Source organism: Microtus ochrogaster, chromosome 5, assembly GCF_000317375.1.
Source record: "Microtus ochrogaster isolate Prairie Vole_2 chromosome 5, MicOch1.0, whole genome shotgun sequence".
In the NCBI taxonomy this organism is placed as follows: Eukaryota; Metazoa; Chordata; class Mammalia; order Rodentia; family Cricetidae; genus Microtus; species Microtus ochrogaster.
Window position 1 is genome coordinate 13480719 of NC_022012.1, and position 21389 is coordinate 13502107.

General features: G+C 41.1%; 3 pseudogenes; 1 reads left to right on the plus strand and 2 right to left on the minus strand.

Annotated features, from left to right (window-relative positions):
- Positions 1–12386: 12386 nt before the first annotated feature.
- LOC102001602 lies at positions 12387–13928 on the minus strand (annotated as a pseudogene).
- A 2772-nt stretch (positions 13929–16700) lies between these two features.
- Positions 16701–18114, minus strand: LOC101983315 (annotated as a pseudogene).
- A 136-nt stretch (positions 18115–18250) lies between these two features.
- On the plus strand, positions 18251–19477 carry LOC101983585 (annotated as a pseudogene).
- The last annotated feature ends 1912 nt before the right edge of the window (positions 19478–21389 follow it).

The window sequence follows — 21389 nt, forward strand, 5'->3', positions numbered from 1 at the left end:
GACCAGGCTGGTCTCGAACTCACAGAGATCCGCCTGCCTCTGCCTCCCGAGTGCTGGGATTAAAGGCGTGCGCCACCATCGCCCGGCTCAGAAATTAAAACTTTATAAAACTAAATTAATGTGAACACACAGCATACCTAAAGTAATGGAACACAATGAATTCAGTTTTAACAGAAGAGTTCATAGAACTAAACACTTACATTGAAAAAATCTTATATTAGCAACAGAAAATAGATTCTTTTCTCATACATTACATCCCAACCACAGTTTCCCCGTTTTTTTTAACTCCTCCCTCCTTGCCCCCACGTCTCCTGTCCCACAGATCCATTTTCTTCCATATTCTCTTCAGAAAAAAGCAGACCTACAAAGGATGACAGCTAAACAGGATGAAACAGTATACAATATTTAAGACGGATGTTAAAAAGAAACATGCTGTATTTACACAATGTAGTATTACTCAGCTGTAAAAAACAATAACATCATAAAATTTGAAGACAAATGAATGAACTAGAAAAATTCATCCTGACTGAGTTAATCCAGACCCAGAAAGACAAACATGGTGAACACTCACTCATAAGTAAATATTGGCTCTAAAGTAAAGGATAAACAATCTTTGAGCAACTATGCAGCAAATGAGGACAATGACCTCAAAATGTAAACAATGTATAAGTATCTTGATTAGAGGTTAAAATGTATAGTGCAATATAATAAATACATTCTAAAATTGTATCAATATACAAAATGTCTTAAGCAGCAGCAGAAGCATGCATACATACAATATGACAAAATAAATTTGCCTAGGTGTATCAATACTGTAGACAGAAATAGGGACACATTCAGTATAATTTAAATTTGTATCAATATGCAAGAATCCATACAAATGTAAATTGCCTATAAATAATAGCTCACAAGTATTCATTTTATTACAAACTAGTATTATTAGTGTGAGTAAGCTCATACTAATCTATTATCCCATCCAATTTCCCTCTTCTTTTCAAAAGAGATTCCTGAGCCTACATAATTTTCACCCCAACCTAAACCTCATACCAGTTATAATCAACTCCTAAATGATGACCCTAATCCCGAGAACAAACTTTGTTGGGAGAGATGATGTTGTCTTCTAGAATTACTTCCAGCTGTAATGAGGGTGATATACTTTCTATGGTATCCTGTGAAGGTAAAATGATGGTTAAGTTCCAAGATTACTGCCTGATATAATTGCAAATAGACTCAGAGTATTCAGTATTGTCTTTCTGAAGATCCTATTTGGAGCTCTGGCCAGAACATTGTAAAAAGGTGCACCATTTCAGCTAATCAAGTTGGAACCATCTTGAGCAGCTGGTACTCAAAACAGGTCTTATAGTATTGCTATCAGCATCATAATGTCATATAAACCAGGAAGAGTTGTTGTTGTGGGGCCCCATCTTCCTCCTGGAAACTTCAAAGATTACTGCAGAAAAATTCATTGCTCATTTTGGGAAATTTAAACATTATTTATACAGACATATATTCCATGGAAGGTATGATAGAGAAAATAGAGACAAAATTACATATGAAGAAAAGTAAAATATTTCCTAAATTCTTTCTTCTTTCTGTCCCATACCAGATGGCCCTTGACATGAGAAAGAAACTCTGAATTACTTTTTAACAACATACTTGGATTTAGAGGACAGAGCCATTTTCATGACTATTATTATAGTAGGCATAACTATTATTATAGTATGTGCACACACACACACACACATTAGGTGATTCTTATGCTCAAATGACCTGTCTTCCAAAGTCATAATTCTCTTTTCCTGTAATCCTATCTGGTTAATTATTGTTTCCTCTTTAGGTATTTATATGTCCAGGGTCTCTTGATATTTTGAAGATGAGTATTTTCCTGCAAAGACAAGAACAGAACTGTGTCCCAACCCTTATGACTTTTCCTTAAGACCTGTATGGTTGTCACCTATATGGATGAGCCATCATTTCTCCTCCTCAAGAGGTTTCTCTTTTTCATAATGAATCTTTATTAATTTTGATGATATCATTAGCTATTCTTCTCCTGTGGAAGCAAGAGTGAAATCCCTTCCCCAAGTAGCACATCTCCTGTTTCCATTGTGAGGTCAACATTTCCTTGAAATACAATGGCTGATTTAATTCAGAAGTTTTTTCTATTATCCAATGTCTTTCTGCTGCTTTTGTTCATTTCTCATTAGTGTTAAGAAAATTCAAGGTTAAAAAAGCACTATGAAATCTATTTCTGGGGTTATTTTCTATCCCCTTCTGTGTGTTTAGCATATCCTTTATAGCTCTATCTGATCTCTTTACAACTGCCTAACCTGTAGCATTGTAGTATTGTTTGGTGTACCTGTGATATACTTTATATTATAATAAGCAAAAAATATTTCATTTTTAGAGACATATGCTGGACCATTATCTATCTTTATTTGTGAAGGTATGCTCATGATGGCCCTAACTTTTAATAAATGTATGATTACTAAATCAGTCTTTTCTGAGCTCAAAGCAGTTGCTGATTAAAAACATAAGTAAGTGTCAATGGTGTGGTATAAATATTTTAATTTTCCAATATCTGCAAAGTGGGAAACATGCATCTGTCAGATTTTATTCCTTTGAGTACCCTTTGGGTTACTCCCTGTAGGTAATGGTGTTTGGTTATAGAAAGAGCAATGAGGACATCTCTTAATAATCTCCTTAGATTGTTGTCATGTAATAGGAAACTCTTTCTTTAAACCTTTGTTATTGACATGATGTTTCTTATGAAATTCTGAAAACCTCAGCACACTTCCAATCAAGAATTGATCAATTTCTGCATTACCTTGTGCTAGAGGACTGAGCAGACTCTTATGGGATTGGCTGTGTGTTATGTACATGAGATAGATCCTATTCCTGTTTGTGTCTTGAATCTGTATGAATAATGAAGTTAATTATGTATCATCTTGTATAAATTCAGCAGTTTCAATATGCAAGACAACTCTTTCTTCATATTGTGAGTTAGTAACTATATTGAGAGATTCTTTAAAATTCCTTAGTACTTTGAGACTTGCATATAATTCTGCTTTCAGACAAAATTATTAGGGCTTTGTTCCACCTTACTGAAATCTTCTGATTTGTAACCAGCCTTTCCTCATTTATTTACATCAGTATAGAATATATGGGCTCCAGTTAATGGTGTGTCACATACAATGCATGGAAGGAACCAAGTAGTTTTCTTCATAAGGTTAACGCTATAACTTTTGGGATAAGTGCCACTAATCTCTCCTAAAAATTAGAACAAGTTCTTTGCCAAGGTTCATTGTCTTCACATAATTTTTAATTTCATCAGTAGTAAAAGGCACTACAATCTCTGCTGGATCTATTTCTGCTAGTTGACGATGTCTCAAATTTTCTTTTATGATTATTTCAGAGACCTTTTCCACATAAGTTTTTAATTTTTTACTTGGCTTATGTGGTAAACATATTCTAAGAAAATATCTTCCCTTTCCATTAAAATTTCTGTAGGGGAAATTCTGGAAGGCAATATGACTAGAATACAATTAAGATTTAGATTCACCCTATGCACACATGACTCCTATAATCTTTCTTCAACAACAATAAATTTCTTTTGAGCTGCAGCTCTTATTTTCCTGGAACTATTTAAGAGTTTGTCCCCATTTACAGTGTTGTTCAAATGAACTATTAGGTCAGGTATTATCCCAACACCTGTTCATAGACTGGAAATGTCTCCTAACAATCTTCGAAAATCGTTAATGGTCTGCAACCTGTATATCTTAATTTGTGCCTTTTTTGTTCTAATTTTCTGTAAACTTATTTTATAACTTAGGTAATCTAGGTTATAATAAACAGAATCTCATTTTCAGGAGAAATATGTAATCCTCATTTTGGCAAAATTTTCTTTACTTCTTCAAATATTCTCTCTAAAGTACCTACATTTGAATTAGACATGTAATGGTAAATTATAGATTTAGGAAATTGTTTACATAGTATTTTCAATGGCTGACTTACAAAGTATTTGCACAGGGTAGGACTATTGAGCATTCCTTGTGTTAAATGGTCCACTTGTATCTCTTACTAGGCTGAGAATTATTATATGTAGGCACTGTGAAGGAAAACTTTTCTCTATCCTTTCCTTGTAAAGGTATAGTGAAGAAACAGTCTTTTAAACCAGTAAGTATAAGAGGCCATCCTTTTGGTAATAAAGAAGGCAGAGGAATTCCATATTGTAGAGTTCCTGTAGGTTGAATTACTTTGTTAACAGCTCATACATCTGTCATCATTTTCCATTTACCAGATTTCTTTTTAACAACAAATACAGGAGAATTCCAAGTGCTGGATGATTCTTCAATATGGTGAGCATCTAGTTGCTTCTGTACAAGCTGTTCTCAAGCTTGCAATTTGTCATTTGTTAACAGACACTGTTTGACCCATATTGGTTTCTTCATTAACATTTTAAAGATAGGATTGTTGGTGCCTCTAAAGGTTTACTAATTGCTTTGTGTTCTTGTACAGCCGGAATGGCTCATGTACCTTATAATGTCCTTCCCAGAAATATAAGTATTTGGGACTTCAGGAACGTTAATCTGGGTATTCCATTGCTGCAGCAGGTCATGACCCCACAAATTCACTGCAATATTAGCCACATATGGCCTCAGCCTTCCTCTTTTCCTTCTGGCCCTATGCATTCAACCTATCTGGAGCTTTGTTTCAATTGAGATAGGTTTCTAATTCATAGGAATTGAACATCTGCTTCTTGAAAAGGCCAATTTGGGTGCCCAAATTCTGGAGTAATAATATTCATATCCACACCAGTATCTATCAAGCCCAGAATTACAATGCCATTTTATGTACTCTTAGCTTTTATCTATAAGGTTGATATTTTTATTTTTGCCATTCCCAGAGGAGACATTATTTCTAGGAATTCCTTATCTATAATCCCTTCTCAGATGTCCTTTTCTACCACAATTAAAACATTTGGCATTTTGATGTCTCCTCTTTCTTTTGGAAATTGCTTCTCCTACACAAGACTCAGTACTATAGTTAAATATCTCAATGGTCATTGTATGGAGGATCCATTCATTCATTGGTGCTGATCTAACCTTTAAAGGCACAAGTATCTTTTTGAATTCTAAGCTGGCATTTTCAGAAGCCAGATATCAATAAGTACATGTCTAGTTTTGGGTCTGTTACTCCTACTTTTACAGCCTCAGTTAATCTTTGTAAAATGTCACTAAAGGATTTTCTCTGGCCATGTTTAATCCTGGTATATGATTCAATTAGATTTCCTAGTTCTTAAATCCTGTCCCAAGAATTTAAGGCTGCTTTGTGGCATAGAGACAAGATTTGTTCATTATAAAATGCTTTAGCCTGTGCATCAGCATAAGTGCCCTTGTCAAGAATTTGATTTTGGGAAGCCCCAAGATCTGCTTTTTCCTGTTGTTCTAAAATTTTTGCCTCTTCTCTCAAATAGCATTTCTAGGCAGTTGGGGCCCATCTTCCTGGACTGCTTAAACTAACTGAAGCCATTTGTGTAAGGTAGCCTTAATGCCTGGAGCCTATGTTGTTACCATCTCTCTAACAAATATGGAATGCAAGCCATAAGATAATACTGCTTGCTTAATTTATTTTATAGATCATCCATTCCTATAGGTATCCATCTACCTTCTTTGGATCCTATTGGGCATTTAGAAGTTGATGCTTTTTCAGAGTTGGTTGCAGGGTAGGAAGCTAAAACCCCGGGTAAGTCATCTCTGACAACTACTGGTGATGTTGAATCTTGTCTTTGTGCCTTCTTTTCCTGCTCATCAGCTCCTATAATCTCCTCATTTTTTTTCAAACCTTTGTACTACTGTCTTTTGTCAAGCCTGGATCTCCTGGCCTGTATATATTTCTAGTAATTTCATTGAGGCACCCAGCCTCTGGTCTTCATTCTGTACATGTGGTTCCAAGGCATGAAGTTTTTCTTTCAAAGATAACATATCATCCTTGGACATTATTTGGATAGTGTACAGATTGCCTTTCTGGAGAGATACTCTATCTACAAACCTTTTATAACTTTTTAACAGATATTGATTATCAAATTCAACAACATGAATTCTTTCAGATAATTTCTCAGTACATGACATGGATTGAATTTTGTCTGTCAAATTAAAGCTATCCTTTTCAACGGTATTAAATTAACTTTTGATTTTCAATGGTATTAATCTTGTCTTCTAGCTGTCCATTATTAAACTGTAAATACTGCATCATTTCTAAAGTACATTCTTGGCTCTGTTATCAAACCATTTCTTAAGGATATAATATGAAAATGCTTAGTCCCAATATCTAATAAATGGCTATATTGGAAAAGCCATATAAGCCTTACAGAATACAATTCATAGTATAAGTAAAAAGTTTACTAAATTCTTGGATGGTAATACTGTTGTTATATGACTTTCAAGTTTATTAACTTATTTATTAATCAAATAGCTTAGTTATGAGATTTCAGTAAATTGTTGAAGGTGTAATAATCTTTATTGTCCAGCAGGTTTCACAGTTTCAGCCACATGGTAAAGAGATGCAATTGGCTGAGTTGTGACTGGTGGTGACATAAACAGTCCTATGTACCACTTTGGTTTCCTGCCTTGGTGCCTGATTAAATACTGACAAATATGATTTACTTCACAAATTAAAAGCAATGAAATCAATTCCATACAGGGAGCCAGGAGCCCAGAGTTCTAGAGCAGGGAACACAAACTGGAAGCTGCACAAGTCAATGTGCATGGCAGGGAAAGTGGCAGTGTGGGGAGAAACATTCACAAGCCTGGGAAATTTCCAAGTCACTGTGCTTAGCTCTGCTGTGCCATGGTTTTGCAAAAAACTGCTTAGTAGGTGAAATCAAGCCAGGTGGGCAGAGGTGGGAGACCTTCTGAGCCATGGATCTTTTGGGCCTTTTAGACTTGTCTACCCAGTAGATGTGAAGTTGGGATCCACCTTGAGCACCAGATGAAGATGAATTAAAATGAAATCCTACACTAGTTCAGAATTGAGTATAATAAAGGGTTATTTATTTAGGGGTAGACTCACAGATCACAGTCATCTGCATGAATGGGGAAATGGGAACAAAATCCAGCAGCAAGGAGAGAGAGGGAGTGTGTACTTTAAATCGGCATTTATAGTATAAGAGTTCATGCCCAAGTGGGCTGGTAACTTAAAGGCTACTGGGTGAAGGATTTCCTACAGCACAATATGACAAATCAAAAGCATTTATATCAAGGCTGGATAATGCACCCCAATAGAGGATAACAGTCTCAAGAGCAGGCAAAACAGTCAGAGATATACCCTCTCCTTCTGTTAGGAATTCTACAAAAGAAAACACCAAATTAATAGTCATAACATGTACAGAGAAGACCTGGTGTAGACCCACACAGGAACTGTGCTTGCCGTATCAGTCTATGAGGCCATGTGGGGCCTGTTTAGTTGCTTTGGTGGGCCATATTCTCTTTGTGTTCTCCATTCCCTCTGACTCCTATGATCTATCCTTCTACTTTTCTGTGAGGTTCCCTGATCTCAAAGGGGAGTAATCCAATGTAGATTTCCAATTTAGACGCTGTCTTTCTGCCAGTCTCTTCATTCAGTCCAACCAGCTACTGGAGGAAGCCTCTCTGATGATGAGACCTATAATATGATGATGATGAGCATAATGTATTCATTATGCTGTATGAATACAGGATAATATTATTAGACATCATTTCAGTGATTTTTTTCCAGTCATGTTTGGTTCTACTCTAGGTCTTCTAGGTCTCAGGGATATACAGTCTATGGTTCAGGGTCATCCAGGTGGTATAGGACATGGGCTCTCTATTGTGGTGTGAGTCTCAAGTTACAACTAACATTGGTCAGCCACTCCCACAAATTCTAATTCTAAAAGTGTATGTCTCTGAAGAAACTTGAGAAAGACTAGAAATAGAAAGGTTGCTTATGATCATTATCGGTTGAACTGATATGGTCTAAAGGGAAATTTTACAAAATAAATTTAGCATTAAAATAAACTCCAATTAAAATATCTAAAACATTCTTTACAGAAATAAAAAAAATTGTGAGGGAAATAAAAACAATGCTGGGGAGGACTTGCATTCCAGATTTCAAGCTATATAACAGAGCTATAGTGACAAAAACTGTATGGTCCTGGCACAAAGATAGTAATGTAGATAAATAAAAAGAGTAGCTGTATAGAAGAGAGATATGTGTGTATGAGGGATGTATGTGAAGGAAGAAGTATATGGCTATGTGGCGAATGTAACTAATTGGGTGGAGAGGGGTGTGGCTGCATAAAGAAGAAGTATGAAGGCATATAGCTGCATGAAGAATGTGTGGAGAATGTAACTATATGAAATATATGTAACTGCATATAGAAATGTGTGACTGTGTAGAAAGTAGATATAGCTGGGGGAGAGAGATGTAACTGTGTTTAAATATGTACAACTGTTCAGGAGAGGTATATGTATGTAAAGCGAGATATGTAATTGTATGAAAAGTGATGTAATTGTGTAGAAAGTTTGTCAAAAAAGAGAGATTATTCAAGATGAAGTAAAAGAGAAAGTTACAATCAGGAAAGTGTGTGATTTTCCCCCTTTTCTTAAGTTACTACCAGAAAGCATGTGTTTCCTTATTTACCCACAAATAGAAAAGTCTAGCCCAAAGATAGAGGAAAAATATTTTCCTAAGTTTGTAGTTGTTCTGAGAAGGCATTCTTTATGCTACCCTGGGTGCAGACCTGAGAATTTGCCTCCTGGGCTTCAACAGATAAGGATACATGATTTCTAGCTATATGCCTGACAGAATATTTATATCCAAATCATATAAAGAACTCGACAAAGAGTCAATAAATGACTTAATGAAAAAAGAGCTAGAGATTTCAATAGATAATTTTCAATAGAAGAAAAAAATGCCTAATATTCATGTCAAAAGTGTTTTTCATTTTGAACAATTAGGGAGATGACAATAAAATATCTCTGATATTTCATCTCACTGAAGTCATAATGATTAAGATCGACAAATCAAATGGCGTCAAATGCTGGTGAGATGTGAGGAAAAAAAGAAATCTCATTATTTGTTGACAGTAATGCAAACTAATACAGCCATTCTCAAAATCACTGAAGAATCCTCTGAAAGCTACAAATACATCCACAATGAGACCCAGGTGTCCCACTTCTTGACATATGTTCAAAGGACTCAAAATAGTACTTCACAAGTATCTGCTTCATATTGTCAATTACTGTTCTATTACCAAAAGCTAGGAAATACAAACTACCCCCAAACCCTTCAATTGGTGAATGGATAATGAAAATGTTGTACGTATATACTATTAAATATACTTTCATTAATGAACAAAAATTAAATTGTGAAGTGTGCAGGTAAATCAACAGAACTAGATAATATTTTCAGTGACATAACAGGCCCAGAAAAATAAATGCTTAATGGTCCTTTTTTCTGTAGTTTCTAGCTCAAAATCTTCATACATGCATATATAACCAATAATAAACTGCCAAAATGTGAAAATAAATTAAACAGAAGTAAAAAAAACAACTGCTGGGATATGATGGTGTATGTCTTTAATATCAGCACTAGGGAGGCATAGGTAGATGGATATCTGTGAGTTCAAGACCAGCCTGGTCTACAAGAGCTTGTAGCAGAATATACTCCAAAGCTACAGAAAAACCCTGTCTCAAAAAAACAAAAAAAGTAAAAAATCTACATTGGCAGGAGGTGGAGGGTTTGAGAAGAGATCTATAAAACACTGGAGGGAAGTAGCTGAATAAAGGTGATATGCAGGGAGAAATGGAAAATATGTGTGGGATATTTAATGAAAAGCTATAATGAATGCCAGTACAAAAAGAGAAAGAATGAAGAGATAAAAATAAAAATAAGACTTCTTGAAAAAGTCTTAAGGGATCATCTGTTTTTTATCTAAACTTACATGATAGATATATGTGTGTACATATGTACAGAGTTTAAATAAAATTATAAAACTTGGGATAATAATAATCTTCCCTGGGAGACATACTATCTAACAAAAACCCAATTGCCAGACCTAGAAAATCCCTTTTGAGAGATTGGTAAGGAAAATCCAAGTACACTTAAAGTAATATAGACTACTTTTGTTTTCCTTTTGTTGCCTCCAAGAAGTAGAAGGAAGATGGAGACACGGCTCAGTGGTTAAGAGAATTGCCTGCTCTTCCAAAGGTCCTGAGTTCAATTCCCAGCAACCACATGATGGCTCACAACCATCTGAAATGAGATCTAATGCCCTCTTCTGGCCTGCAGGCAGACACACAACAGAATATTGTATACATAATAAATAAATAAATAAATATTTTTAAAAAAAGAAATAGAAGGAAGTGTTGAAGGAGTTGTAGGTTGCATTCCTGCCGCCCCAGCTCCTGGTCTCCTGGCTAGCTTATGCCCCTAAATAAAAATACACAAACTGTATTCATTTAAACACTGCCTGGCCCATTTCTATTAATGTGTGTAGCCCCGAGGTGCACTAGCCTATGTCCATCCTGGGTCCATCTTCATCGCGTCTGCCTGGAAGAGTGGAACATGGCGTCTAAGCTCACTTCTTCTTCCTCCCAGCATTCTGTTCTGTTTACTCCACCCACCTATGTTCTAACCTATAAAATGGGCCAAGGCAGGTTTTTTATTAGCCAATGACTTTCCTCCATCAAGGAAGTTCCTATTACTGAAGACATCAGACACTTTGGACACAGGGCTAGAAGGAATCAAGCTTGTTCTCTGTAAGCTAGTACCAGAAGGTGCTATGTATGCTGTCAAGGGAGGGAAGTAAGTCAAATGTCCTAGTCAACTGTGATACATCTGAACCAAAACATTAATGCAAGTTATCCACAAAGGTTCAGTAAGAGAATAAACACTTTGGAGGCAAACAACCTGCTGTCTACTTAGATGTAGGACCTACTCAACAAGATTGAAACCATGGCTGGTACTAAAAGTCTAGTCAACCCTCTCATGACTTGTGAGGTTACAGATATCAGAAAAAAACTTAATACTGTCACTTTTCTAAATTAGTATGATGCATAACTGCTTTTTAAATGTTTATCCTTATAACTACAGACACATGTAGCTTCACAGCATCATCATCACCACAGCTTCCTTTCTCAGGAGATGGAGACTATTACAAAAGCCAAAGACAGATAACAAGGCGATCAGATCCCTATGAGTTGGAGGCCATCCTGATCTACAAGAGCTAGCTCCAGGACAGGCTCCAAAGCTATGGAGACACCCTGTCTCGACAAAACAAAAAATTAAAAAAAAAGGTTGGCCTGTGGGCATTTTTGTGGCAATTTTTTTTTATCAGGTGGGGTGGCTCATTGACTTAGAGGGGCCCAGTCCACTGTACACGGTAAGTACCATTCCTAGCCAGCAGCTGGTCCTGGCTTGTTTTAACTTCACTTACCCCAAGTTGCTTTCAGTCACAAGATAACACAGAAAGGAGAAGCAAAGCAGACACCAGGCAAGGACTCTAGCAAGAGCTACACCTCCAGTCCCGAGGCAGCTCTTAAACATAATATTTATGAATAGTGGGAGCTATGGAGATGGCTCAGCCACAAAGTGCTCTTGTGAGGAAATGAATTTGGTTCATGGAGACTCTATTAAAAAAAAAAAAAAGTCAGGCCGGACAGACCATGCTTATAAAACCAGCCCTGGAGAGGCAGATTCTGAGAGCTTGCAGCCACACCCACATGTCAAGTTCCGGACCCATAAGAGATCCTGTCTCAAAGAATAAGTAAGGGACTGAAGAAATGGATCAATAGCACTTACTGCTGTTGTAATCAATGCAGGTTTAGTTCCCAGCACCCAGCGTGGCTCACAGCAATTCATAACCCAAGTGCCAAGGGATCCAACATAGTGCATATGCGGGGAAAACATTCATCCACATAAATCTTTTAAAACAAACAGGCCAGGCAGTGATAGCACAAGGCCTTTAATCCAAGCACTCTGGAGCCAGAGGCAGGTGGATCTCTGTGAGTTCGAGCTAGTTCCAGGACAGCTAGGGTTGTTACACAGAGAACCCCCATCTTGAGAAACAAAAACAAACAAAACAAAGAGAGAGAGAGAGAGAGAGAGAGAGAGAGAGAGAGAGAGAGAGAGAGAGAGAGAGAGAGAGGGCAAACTGAAGGTAAACAGCACCCAAAGAACACCCTTTGGTTTCCATATTCTCACAGACATGTATGTTCACCTACACATAAAATAGAATAAATTCCTCTTTTTATTTTTTTTTAAATTTTTATTGATATTTGTTGAGCTCTACATTTTTCTCTGCTCCCCTCCTTGCCTCTCCCCTCCTCCCTTCAACAGTCCCCAAGGTCCCCATGCTCCCAATTGACTCAGATTATCCTCTTGATAATCTCTGGTTTCCAGCTGACTGGGTGAGTTTCTTCCCTGGCAGTCTCGTCCTCCCTGTAAACTTTGATGGTTTTGTCAGCTTGTGCTGTTAGCAACCGGCTTTCCGACTGATCAAAAGCACAAGCAAATATTCCTGAGTCACTGTCCAAAGACCCTGGCTGGACAGCAGCATGGACCCGCTGAAAATTGTAGCCAGTTCTCCAGTCCCAAAGGTACATGGTGCCATTGTCAGCTCCAGACACAAGTACTCCTTCGGCATTGACTGCCAGCGTGTTGATGATGGCGTTGTGACCAGAGAGATTCTGAATGAAGCCTCCGTCAGGGAACTTCCACTGCTTTATGTTGTCTGGAGACCCAGAAGCAAATGTGTAATGTCGTGGATGTAAGACCACAGCCCTGACAGATTTCTTATGATTCGTCAATGTCACTCTTGTCTTTCCAGCCACCAGATCCCATAATCGTATTGTGGTATCGTGACTCCCGGTGATAATCTGTGGTTCTGCAGCCTGGCATCTCACGGTAGCAACTGCATTTGTGTGTCCGGACAACGTGTGCACACTGGCTTTAGTCCTCAAGTCCCAGATGCGTGCAGTTGAATCTCGACTACAAGTCACCAGGACGTCGACTGTTGGATGCAAATCCAGACCGTACACTGCACTTAGATGGCCATGATAGTGCCGTATAACCTTGTTATACTCAAGATCCCAGCACTTCACTTGCTTGTCTTCTCCACAAGAGAACAAGTAGGGGCTCCTCGTGCTCACAATCACACCACGCACCGTGCTGATGTGCCCAGTCAAGGACAGCTTCAATTTGCCACTAGCCAAGTCCCAAATCTTGATAGTTCTGTCGGCAGAGCCGGTAACGAACCACTGATTGCCAGGTTCCACAGCAATGCACCGAACCCAGCCAAGATGCCCACCGATAACCCTATAGAGTTTCCACGGTGGGTGCCACTGGGGTTTGGGCATGATAGGGGCTTTTTTAGCCATTAATGCAGAGTTCTTGGTATTGCCGGCCTCCATGATCACAGACTTCACCGCTGTGGGCTGGGACCGGTCAGAAGCTCCTGGGTGTCGGTACACACTCCCAGCAGGTCCAGTACCATTTGCATCAGCTCTGGCCTGATTCAGCAGCGCCACAGCTAAGGACTGTGCAGCTGACTCACTGGGCATTCTCTGGACCTTGCTGGCGGCGGTCAGGGCAACGCCGGGTCCTGGCGGGTATGGATGTGTACCTGTCACCAGGTCTTCAACATCTTGTCCTTGATTGGCAGGATACTGTTTATGGGGATGTGACTCTGCCACGTTCTGAGGTTCCTTCTCCTTAAGGTTCTCCTTAGAAGTGGGCATATGCAAGACAGGACCATACTCATTACGAAGCTTGATTGCCATCTTCCGCTTATGACTATCTTCATCCAAAGGCACAGGTTTTCCATTATCAGCTACAAACATGTCATGGGTCCTCTTCAGTGACCTCAACACCAGTGTGTGTCCAGAATGCTTCTGGACCTCCTCCACCATGGTCGCCGTGGCTCCGCCCACTCTTCCAGCAGCCAACTAACTCGATGCAGAATTGGCCGCCACTATTCTACCTTAAAACTTTTTTAAAGTAAAAATTTTTAGTCCGAGTATTGTGGCGATCCTGCCTCCAGGAATCCTCAGAATGAGACCGGCTGAGAGCTGTCTCCTCCTGTCTTATATCCCTCTCTAGGGCGGGGATTAAGGGCGTGTACCACTCCCGCCCAGTTTCTATGACAAACTAGTCTGGTTACTTGGATTAAAGGTGTGTGATGTCACTGCCTGGTCTGTGAGGCTGACCAGGGTGTTTGTTTTACACTCTGATCTTCAGGCAAGCTTGATTTACTAAAACACAAATGAAATATCACTACCATAAGCAGTCTGACAGTGTGACCGCCTAGATCTAGTGCCCACCAGGGTACCATATGCTCCTCTGCGATCTCATCAATACTGTCTCAGACCAGCATCTGAACCCATTCTACTCACCACAACGGGGAAATCATTGCTTTCCAAGTTCACCTGAACTTGGAGTCAAACGTGTGTCTATAAATGTCAGAAATCAGAGGCAGAGTAGGCTGCCTCGGATGGACGGTTCATCTAGCTCATCCTTATTACAGTCCTTACAGGTCACTCCACAAGATTTTGGGTCCACGCTTATTTAGTTCTTAAAACTTTGTGTTCCTGACTGTCGATAGTAAGCTGGGCCAGGCGTTGGTGGCGCATGCCTTTGAAACCAGCACTCAAGAGGGAGGCAGAGGCAGGTGGATCTGTGAGTTCAAGGAGAGCCTGGTTTACAGGAGCTAGTTCCAGGACAGGTTCCTCTACATTCCCCATTACATCACTCATTGCAGTTGGGGACAGAACCAGGTACTCAGTGAGAAGCACCTGTGCATGTGCACATACAAACCAGGCCTGTGCGTCCTTTCCAGGATGGTCCAGGGCCTGGTTTTATGCACATCACAGTCTTGCTAATGGTTGGTTTGTCATTTTACTTCCTCTTAGATCTTCAGAACACCCTTCCTAGCCTGGAACCCAGCAGCTCTCAGTCCCATGCCCACAGCCTTGGGCGAGAGGATCTCTTCCTTCAGGGCCCCAATTTCTTGCGGAGTGACTTGTAAGGACTTGTAAGAAGGATGAGCTAGAGGAAGTGTCCACCCGAGGCAGTCTTCTCATCCCCTCTGGTTTGTGCCCTCTTTCCCGAGGCATCTCCCTGTCCAGCCATTCCTGTTCCTCAGCAAATGTAATATAAAGTGGCGTGGTCTACCTGTTGTGTTTTTTATGTGTCTTCACCCACATGAGATCGATTCTGCTTTATATTTCCTTCTCACCTAACTGCTTCCTCTGAACTCTGCCTCTGATTTCTGACATTGATAGATACACGTTTGACTCCATGTTCAGGTGAACTTGGAACGCAATAATTTCCCCTGTTACGGTGAGTAAATGGGTTCAGATGTTGGTTGAGGCAGTATTGATGAGATCTCAGAGGAGCGTGTGGTACCCTGGTGGGCACTAGATCTAGGCAGTCACACTGTCAGACTGCTTAGTGTAATGATATTTCATTTATATTTTAGTAAATAAAGCTTGCCTAAATATCAGAGTGTAAAACAATCACCCTGGTAGCCTCACCTACCAGACAGTGGCATCAAACACCCCTAATTCAAGTAGGCAGACTAGTTTGCCATAGAAACCAATTGGTAGTGGTGCACGCCCTTAATCCCCACCCTAGAGAGGACTATAAGACAGGAGGGAGTCAGCCCTCAGCCAGTCTCATTCTGAGGAGTCTGGAGGCAGGATCACTATACTAGGACTGACAGAGAGGTAGTGGCTAGCTGCTTTGCTTTTCTGGTCGTCATGTTGAACCCCAATATATGTGTCTGTGTTTTTATTAATTGTGCTACAGCTTATTGAGACTTACTCCATATTCTCTACACCTCCTCATCCTTATCAGCCCAGCCTGTATGGTTGCAGCAGCTTCTCAGGTTCTCTGAAATTGAGTCATCTTCAAAAACAGAGACAACCCAAAACCTTCCTTTTTCTCTTAAACTGTTTTGTTTTAATATTTTTGTTTTTGAGACAGTATTTCTCTGTGTAACAGCCCTAGCTGTCCTAGAACTCACTTTGTTGCCCAGGCAGGAATCTAATTCACAGAGATCTGCCAGCCTCTGCCTCCCGAGTGCTAGGATAAGGGCCTGAGCCATCACCGTCCAGCCTTTTTGTCTTAAATAAAGTAAATATGTTTCCTATACATTCTTTTTTACTTTAAACCTATGACTTGTGTAAGTTAAACTTTTTTTAAAAGTTCCATAGTGCTTTTGTGACATTAGTGTAGGATAGAAATATTCTATGGACCGAAATCGGGAGTGGAACAGCAGAATAGTCTGAGAATCTGCAGGCTTGGCTTGTGTATTGGTTTGCTGTTTATTTTCCGGATGGCTTTGTGTTTTCTTGGCTTACACATGCCAAATAACTCTTATGTTAGCAACAGACTTAAGAAAAAGACTGAAAATTTTCATTTTAAAAAAGTTTTAAGCCAGGGCTTGAGGGGTGAACATCTTTAATCCCAATATTTAGGAGGCCAAGACAGGCGTATCTCTGTGATTTGGAGGGCATCCTGGTCTATGTGGACCTGGAGACCCTGACTCAAAAAATAAAAAGCAAAAAAAATTTGGAGTGTAAGAAAGTACAATACTCAGAAAAAGTATTTGTCTAATACCAAAGAAACCTGAGAACTGAGAGTCTCATCATAATGATTTTATTTTAAAATTAAACTTATTCTTTTTTTTCTTTGATCAGGGTTTTATTCAAATAGTCTGTCTCTATTTGCTCAATGGAATGAAAGTAATTTTAATAGATTAAGCAGCAGGCTTTTTCTCTTCTTTAGTTGGTTTTTTCTCTCCTGGCTTTTTCTCAGCTGCTGGTTTCTTGGTAGCTGCAGCCTTTTTCCCTGCAGGCTTCTTCTGCTTCTTGGCATCCACAGGCTTCTTTTCTTTCTTACTTTCTGCAGGCTTCTTGTCTGCAGTCCCCTTCTCTGATTTGGCAGCCAGTGCTGCTGCTGCTGCTGCTGCTGCTGCTGCTGCTGCTGCTGCTGCTGCTGCTGCTGCTGCTTCCAGCTTCTTCACCCGGAGTTTGTGATTTCTGGCCTGGCGAAGAATGGTATTCCTGCGCATAGTCTTTGCATATGGGTTGAGCTTCAACATGATTCTCAGGTTCTTCAGTGGATTCTTCTTCAAGACTCTACGCTGAATCTTCTTGCATGGTGCTCGGAGGGCTTTTTGGATCTCTGAACTTTTCAAGATTCTGCTAAGGTCTGTGTTCATCATCTTGTGCATGGGAAGGTTATAGTTACTCTTGAGGGTAGCAGCCTTACGCCAAGTGCCATACAACTCATCTAACTTGCGGAAAGCACTTTCAGTCCAGATGCAGAAACGCCCCACATGCCCACCAGGAGCAAGTTTCAAAATGTTCAGCTTGCTGACATTAAGCAGAGTTATACCAGGGATGTTTCTGAAGGCTTTGATGATACCATTATCTTCATTATAGATGATGCAGGGCCCCCTGCGCTGGATACGTCGTCGTCGGTTTCTCATTTTGCCTCTGCCAGCTCTCATTCTCTGAGAGGCATAGACCTTTTTGATGTCATTCCAAGCCTTAAGTTTCTTAAGCAGCTGAACAGCCTCCTTGGTCTTCTTGTAACCTTCAACCTTATCTTCTACTACCAAAGGGAGCTCAGGAACTTCCTCAATACGATGACCTTTAGACATCACCAAAGCTGGTAAGGCTGAGGCAGCCAGCACAGAACAGATGGCATATCGCTTTGGGGTTGTGTTCACTCGGCGGTGCCAACGACGCCAGGTTTTGGTTGGTGCAAACATGCGGCCTCCCCGACACATATTTCCAAAGGCACCCTGGCCAGAACGGTGGATACCACCACCTCGAACTCTGGGAATTCGAGCCACAACTCTGCCAGTACCCCAAGACTCAGCACTGGTCTGATGACCTGTTAATTCACTGACGGCATAGGGCTGCCTGTTGTTTTTCCTCAAGTTGGTGTGAACAAAGTTCACAATATCCAGTCGAATGGGAGCTTTGAAGACAGCTGGCAAAGTGATATTCTTGCCAGATGACTCCCCTTTTCAGAGTACACTGATATGAGGGGACAGGCACAAGCCATGACGGGGAGAGGAGAGAGCCATGCTCTAAACTTATTCTTTTTGAGACAGTGTCTTGTATTATTTGCATTGCACTGTATTGAACTTTTAAAAATTTGTAGGTCTGCCCGCTGCTGCTCGCGCTCCTTACCTCTCGGTGGACTCGGAATCCTGGGGGCCAAGGCCACGATGGCGACTTTGGGCTGCACGCAGAAGCAGATGCTCAAAGAGGAGGACATGACCAAAGTGGAGTTCGAGAGCAGCGAGGAGGTAGACGTGACACCCACGTTCGACACCATAAGCCTGCTGGAGGACCTACTGCGCGGCCTCTATGCCTACGGGTTTGAGAAGCCTTCAGCAATCCAGCAGCGCGCTATGAAGCAGATAATTAAGGGGAGAGATGTCATAGCACAGTCTCAGTCTGGCACCGGTAAGACGGCCACCTTCAGCATTTCAGTCCTCCAGTGCTTGGATGTCCAGGTTCGAGAAACCCAGGCTTTGATCTTGGCTCCAACAAGAGAGTTAGCTGTACAGATTCAGTAGGGTTTGCTGGCTCTGGGGGACCATACCTGCATTGGGGGCACCAATGTTGGGGAGGACATCCGGAAGCTGGACTATGGGCAACATGTTGTGGCAGGCACCCCGTGACATGTCTTTGATATGATTCGCCATAGAAGTTTAAGGACATGGGCTATCAAGATGTAGGTTTTGGATGAGGCTGATGAAATGCTGAACAAAGGTTTCAAGGAGCAGATCTACGATGTGTACAGGCACCTGCCGCCAGCCACACGGGTGGTTCTCAGCAGTGCCACATTGCCTCACGAGATCCTGGAAATGACCAACAAGTTTATGACAGACCCCATCCGCATCTTGGTGAAGCGTGATGAATTGATTCTGGAAGGCATCAAGCAGTTCTTTGTGGTGGTGGAAAGAGAGGAGTGGAAATTTAACACTCTGTGTGACCTCTAAAACACGCTGACCATCACCCAGGCTGTCATCTTCTGCAACACCAAGAGGAAGGTTGACTGGCTGACAGAGAAGATGAGAGAAGCCAACTTCACTGTGTCATCCATGCACGGGGACATGTCCCAGAAGGAGCGCGAGTCCATCGTGAAGGAGTTCCGCTCAGGTGCCAGCCGAGTGCTCATTTCTACAGATGTCTGGGCTGACGGCCTGGATATCCCTCAGGTGTCCCTCGTCATTAACTACAACCTGCCCAACAACAGAGAACTGTACATTCACAGAATCGGGAGATCGGGGTGATAAGACAGCAAAGGTGTGGCCATCAATTTTGTGAAGAATGATGACATCCGCATCCTCAGGGACGTAGAACAGCACTACTCCACCCAGATAGACGAGATGCCCATGAATGTGGCTGACCTGATCTAAGCTGGTGCTCGTGCATCAAGGGCCTAAATACGGCGCATATCGTGAACTCCTCCTCGGAAACGGGAAGCCTCTATTTAATGGGGTTTAAATGAACTGTCTTCTCACAGCCCCTCAGGAAGACCCTTGGGCGCTGCCATCTTTTCTAACCCACATGTAAATAATCCAATGCTTTGAGTCTTTTACATTAAACATGGAAATTTACCCATGGAAAAAAATAAATTTGTAGGTCAGCCTCTCCCTCCTTGCTGCCATGGTGGCAGCTCTGCTGCTCTCCAAGGCTGGATGTCTGAAGCGTTGCTTGTCAGGGACAGATGCGGGCCAGGAAGGAGGTTCAGAGTCCCATCGAAAGAGGTACAAAAAAAGGACCGAAGACACAGGGAACCACTGGCAATGGATTGCGGATTTTTGATGATGATGTGGGCTGGGCAGCCATGAAGGAGTGCTGTGTACTGGTTTGCTCCTTATGGCTTACCCAACCTCCTTTTTTATAAAACCCAGGACCACCAGCCCATGGATGGAGAACCTACAATGGGCTGGACCCACCCCCATCAATAACTAGTTAAGAAAATGCCTTACAGCTGGATCTTATGGAGGTTTCTTCTCAGCTAAGCTTCCCTGCTTTCAGATAACTGGTTTGTGTATCAGGTTGATATATGACTAGCCAGTACACACAATTAGCCATTTATAGGGGCACATATTCATAATCCCAGCACTAAAGAGGCTAAGAAAATGTGGGCCATGTATTCAAAGTTAGCCTGAGCTACATAGCAAGTGTGTCACAAACAGACAAACAAAACAAGGCCTCCCTCAGTTGGGCAGGCATGGGCCACGTGAGATCTGTCTTCAAAATTAATAAAGTAAAAAAGAGCGAGGTGTGTTTTGCATGCATGCTAGTAATCTAAACTCTTAGAAGGTAGAGACAGGAGGGTCAGAATTTCAAGGCCAGTTCCAGAGCATGTTTGATGCCAGTCCAGTAGTACAGGAGAACATGTCTTAAAGGTGTAGCAAAGGAAATATACACAATATTCCTTATATTACTTAACATAGTAATAGGCCTTATGGACGGACTTTCTTGTTCATGTTCTCCCTCCTTCTGCTCTTCATCTGGCCCTTGGGAGCTCAGTCCAGTGCTCCAATGTGGGTCTCTGTCTCTATCTCTGTACACCGCCAGATGAAGTTTCTTTATCAATGACTTCTCAACCAGCCCCCCCATTTCAGCCACATTCAGAGAGTCCGGTTTGGTCACATGCTCATTCAGTCCTGGTCCAGCTGGATTTGGTGAGCTCCCATTAGAACAGGCACACTGCCTCAGTGAGTGGACCAAACCCTTGCGGTCCAGATTTCCTTGCTCATCTTCTCCTTCCTTCTGCTCTTCAATTGGACCTTGGGAGCTCAGTCTGTTGCTCTGATGAGGGACTTTTTTGGACTAAAAGTCCAAACATCAGGGAGGAGTTGCTCCAGACACCACTCACAAAGCCTCAATTGAAGCAAAAGCAAGAGGATTTTTATTCTGTCATGACAGGGTCCTTCAGGTTTGGGATATGAAGGACATCCAATAGCTGTTACAGCCCATCTTTTAAAGCAAAAAGCCACAGACAAAAGGGGGGAACCTGCAGGTTGTTTTCCAACTTATTGGATTGGCTTATTCAAAGGGTTACTAGCAGTGATTGGTCTATTCCAGGGCGGGAGAATAGCTGTGTGATCAGGTGAGATAAGAGATCATCTGTGGTCTTCCTGACCTTGTTCCAGAAACTAAACCAATACATCAGGAACTGAGGCGACATCTGTGGGTTGTCTTTGCCTCGATTCCCAGAATGGAGTTATGTTTGAAGATTATTCACAAGGACACAGGAGGATGAGCAGTCCAGCATGTGTGTGTGGGGCGACTGTCCCGTTTCCAAGAGAGAGTGAGTGTAAGGTTTTAGAA